Source organism: Pungitius pungitius, chromosome 5, assembly GCF_949316345.1.
Source record: "Pungitius pungitius chromosome 5, fPunPun2.1, whole genome shotgun sequence".
Taxonomy (NCBI): Eukaryota; Metazoa; Chordata; class Actinopteri; order Perciformes; family Gasterosteidae; genus Pungitius; species Pungitius pungitius.
The window spans coordinates 20,750,511-20,755,831 of record NC_084904.1 but is presented as its reverse complement, the minus strand read 5'-3'; positions in this window follow the sequence as shown (position 1 = coordinate 20,755,831).

Genomic DNA, 5,321 nt, shown 5'->3' with positions numbered 1-5,321 from the left:
GCACACCAGCGGCGCGCGTCCGCCCGGATGCCTGGCCAATAAAATCGGGCCATTATCCGGTCTAGTGTTTTCCCGTATCCCATGTGACCCGCCATCGGATTATAATGAGCCGCCTGGAAAATCATTTCCCGGCGGCATTTCGGCACCAGCAACTGGGTGTTTTCCTGCCCCGTTCGAGTGTCACGACTCACTCTGTACAACCTGTCCCTAATCAATGAGAAGTGCGGGTACGACAGTGCTACGTCAGGGCGCACCAAATGGCCATCAATTTTTATCACCTGGTCGTAGGCTGAGCGTAGAGTATCGTCACGAGACTGCTCGAGTGGAAAATCTTCCATGGCGCGGAACTCGGGAACCGCCGGAGTCTCCTCGGGAGGCTCCGCCGGTTCCCCCCCTCCCCCGGCGGCGTCGGACGACCTCGCGTCACCGCTGAGCACAGCACAAATACCGCATGTCCCTGTCGGTCGTGAACGCACCCCCGCAGCCTCTCCCATTAGCGTGTTAAATCCCTCCCAATCCGTCCCCAAAATTACGGAGTGCGTCAGGTGGGAGCTAACCGCGACCTTTATTCTATATTTTCTCCCCTTGAACCTAAGTTCGACGGACACCAATAGCTCCAGCGCCTGGGCCTGCCTCCCCACCTGGGCCTGGAGCGCACCCAGGAACTGCCGGTTAGCCTCGGCCTGGTCCCTCTGGATCGCCGCCAGCTCCCCAATCATCTGGCCCAGTGCCAGCGCAGGTTGGGCCGGCATCGCCTGCTGTCCCTCATCCGCCATTCCCCGCGTTGGGTGCCACTGTAGGGGTGGGTCGGTAGGGCTCCGGACACAGACACACGATGACAGGGTGGTCGGTTTAAATATATTTATTTTACTTCCGCTCGCAGGAACGCCGCTCGCTCGGTCGGTCTTCCCCCCCCTCGCTCGCCCCTGCCTCACTGCTATAAAGGGGAGAGCACACACACACATGTCATTATCCCCAGGTGATTGTTATTATTTTCACCTGGCACTGTTCCCCGAGCCACTCCCCCTCTCTCCCACCTGCAGCCGGGCTGAAACCACACCCGCCACCACAGTAATAGATCTACACAGTGAACTGCCTCTGCGTTTTTTAGGCACAGATTGTGTCCTCGGGTTTGGAAAGTGTGAGCCTTTTGATCAGGAGCCATTAAAACAATAAAATATGACCCGATGACTCAGCCGGCATTTAGTAACGCATCGAATTGTTGTACTCTCCACTGCGACGCCGTCTTCATGGACAGAACATGCTTTTAAGCCAACATTTCCATATGTCCCTCAGGGGCCGAGCCAGACTGATGTTCAATTCTTCACACTTCCGTGGCTCCAATTTTCACTTTCTACTGGAGTGAAACATGTTAAAAAAAAAAGAAAAAAGAGATGGCTTTGGTTTACAGAATTGCTGGGCTGCAAGTGCAAAACTAAAATGGAACTGTTTTTTTTCATTTAATTTTTCATTTCATTTACTATGAATAATTCTATGAATAAATGACAATGTTCCTTTCAAGCCATTAGACATTAGAGTTTTATTCATTTTTTGGCTCTTACGTCCTGTTAATGCCATCATTAATATTTATTTATACATGTAAACAAACAAAGACCTCTTTCTGTCAAAAGCATTCAGGACTTGTTTCACTGGTTGTTTTGGTGCTTTTTTTTTTTCTCCCTTTCCACCAGTATCGGCTCAAAATGTGGCTTCTCCACTGCCGATGACGTGCTGGTGCCTTAATCGACACCATCGAGTTTCCATCCGTCACTCATACCTCTTCGTTCTTGGAAAGTAAAAAAAGGGAAACTAGTGGAAGGAAGATACCGAAAGGAAGGAGGCAGACAGTGTGCCACTTGTGATGCCGTTCACTGCTGGAGTAACTCCGGCGCAGCCTCATCTCATTAGCCAGTTTGTGCTTAAAAACCACTCTCAGGCCGAAGTCGTTAACCTGCCCACACGAGCATCCCCTCTCAATGGGGTCCTGCAAACCAGCACGGAATGAACCCATGTGCAAACTCCAGATTCACTCGCTTGATTCAAAGCTGCACCAACGTAATGATGGTGGTGTTTCGTTTGGATACACTGGGAAAAAAAAACATATAGCCTTTTCTCCACTGCCACCATTAATAATCCTCTCTTATGTTCCCTCATCTGATTTCAGCCCCCCGTCACAAGCTTCCCGGTGTGAGATTACAAACATCTGGCGGGTCATCTACTCTCAAGCTGTTATGATAGACTCGGCAGCACAGAGGGCCGCTGGACAGCAGAGGGGGGAGAAAAAATGCTGTGATGGAATATCCCTGAGTCCTAATGTGATGCTTCGTCATTGCAATTATACCCACCACCTAATGCCCTTCTGGTATGGATATGTGATTAAAGAGGGTAATCCGAGAGAGTTTGTATGGACTGATATGCAGGATATCACTTCACAGCCAGACTCTCTCCTCTTCGATCCATTCCTACCTCACTGTAGACAATGGTGTCCAATGTTGTGTCTAGGTGGCAGTGGTGTTGAGTGTAGAAAATGAAAAATATGCAAAAGGTGTTGTGAGAGAGCGAATGAAACGTCTAGACCGAAAGCATTACCATCTTCAGATTAAAAAAAAAAAAAGGATGTTGAATCCTATCCAAAAAACGTATGACACGTACTGCCTGGCAAAAAGATCAAACCAAACACCAAATTAAGAAGCCAAGCTTGTAACAACGCCTGCTCTCGTGCAGTTAAATAGAGCTTTAGTGGAGTTTACAGCCCATCTTGTATGCTAAACATTTACATCCAAACCCTGCACCCACCGATGGAGGTACCTGGGGTCTGATTTATTGGTACAGCTTTGGAGATTGCACCGTGGGTCTGATGGTTGGTCCGCCCCTCCGGCACCTTTTTGAAACAACCAATAAATGGAAACCAGACATTTTGTACAGAAATGGGTCATTGAAAGACTTCGGTGATACCTTCACCTTTGTGATGTTCCAATTATCCCAGGGGAGACTCTCACAATAGCATTTAGGCTATTCTTGTTCTTCTCAGACAAACCACTGAGCCAGGTAATACATGAGGAAGTTAATCCCAACTAATGATTCCACATTAAGTGAATTATTTGTTTTCCCCGCCCGACAACCATTTATCCGTTTGCTTCAAACGTGAGAGGGATCAAGTGATTTAAGTTAAAAAAAAAAATGAGAACATTTGCAGTCTTCTTCTGCAATATATGCAGAACACGATTAGTTTATATAACTAGCATATATTCTTTTAATTCGAAAGGGAGACAGATTTGTATTACTAATTTGTATCATTTTAATTAGAGACAATAACAAGTAAGCAGATGCCCAGACATCAACTGTGGCTTTGAGGAATTAATCACTTACTGACTTTTAAATATGAGCCTTTTGATTTAATTTTTCATTCCCTTTCATCAAGGCTAAAAGAGGACAGATGCGCCATGAATGGATGTTTTACACTTTGGGGCGACGCTGTGAATCCTGACAAGCAAGCATCCTTCACTAAGCACCTGAGATACAAATGATGATCGTGACCCACACACACACACACACGCACACCTCTCCTTCTCCATGTAACAACTTCCCACACATTCAGGCGGCAGAACTTCACTCGGACCAAATATAACTCTGGAGTGTGGCAGGAGACACGGCCGAGGGAAACGTGCGCGTGAATCCAGCTGCTGAGGGAACCTGCCGGATCTCCATCAAATTCTTACTGTTGCCTCTCTGTTGGCAGGCAGTGCAGACGCAACAACCTGTTCTGCAGAGAGAGAGAGAGAGAGAGAGAGAGACAGACAGGGTGAGGCATGAATAAACAAAGTGTTATTGTTCTGTGTCTCCATCGTCCAACCCGTCCTTTTGGTTATTTTTCCAACCAAATCTAACAGCTGGTCCACCGGAATGGGAGAGAGTTTGTTTTGATGTTTGTGCAGAGTTGAGGCGCTAAATTGGACAGGGATTTGGCAAATCAGAATTCATTGCAGAAAACTTCCTGATCCTGGAGGTTTAAGGGCTCTGTATAAACAAGACTTGATTGTTTGAGCGGCATGCATATATTACCCGTATTTTGGGCCTGAGCTATTACACACAGACAGCAAAGGGTATATAAGCCAGAACTCATATCGAAGGGATTTCACAGAACAAACATGGCTGAGGATCAGTGGATTTCTCCATTCAAGTCGGGCACCGAGAGGCATGTCTTGTTCAATCCTCAAGCCTCGATACATGACAGACATTATGTTGAATCACTCGAGGTCCTTCTCAACCAATATGTAAGACAGACGAGTTTGTCAGGGGCCAAAACAAAGCCAACGTTTCTCGTGCTGCCTTTTTTTTTTTTTTTTCATCATGAACGTTACTGACAACGGCTGACAGCCGGAGACTGAAGATACTGTAGAGTCGACTGAAACATCACAGGCGTCATCATCGTATCCGTCCTTTACGTGATCCCAGAGTTCAGAGGAAGAAAACAATGCATCTCTAATAATAATGCGTAAAGAGTGTTGACAGGCTGAATCCAAAAAAAAAAAAAAGTCTGAGTCTGAGGACAAGAAACTTAACTTTTATGCATCTTGCATGTGGAACACCACCTTCTTGAGGTTATTTAATTAGCTAGCTTTGTCACCAGTGAAAGCCCCCTTCCAAACTAATTGCAGATAAGTACGATTTTACTTCTCCGTGGCACAGAATGTTTGTAATGTACACTGAAGGGGAAGGCATTAATGCGCGGGTCGATCAATAACAATGAGTCAATGATTAGAAGGTCCTGAGATTTCCGGCTATTCACAATAGCAATAAACTCTAAAGGGATTTAAGGCACCTGACTGCCCCCCACACACACACCTTTTAATATATTTGAGAATCACTCTTTATATCCATATTTCTGACTCTGACTCTGCTGTGAAAATGTGAGTTTGCTGTTTGAATCAATTACAGGGTGACTGTGGAGGATGTGGGGGGGGGGGGGGGTGTGTCAGAGGACTGTGTAGGAGGAGATTAGCTGTATCGATGGTAAATCCTGCTGGTTGACAAATAGATCAATACAGAACACCATGTGCCCATTTAACTTGGGTTACACGCAGAGTTTAATATGGTTTTTAAAAGTTGGTCAAAATATATACAGCAATTTGGATCCAGCGGATAGGAGAAGCTCACTAGTTAATCCAGTTTTTTTTTTTAATGAGATTTATTCATTTGAATATATTTATTTTATCTATAACATGTGCAAAAGTAATCCAAAAATGTCATCTTTGGCTTTGGGACCATATTCACGCCATTAAAATCAACCATTAAGGAAGCATATAATTGAATAGAATTTA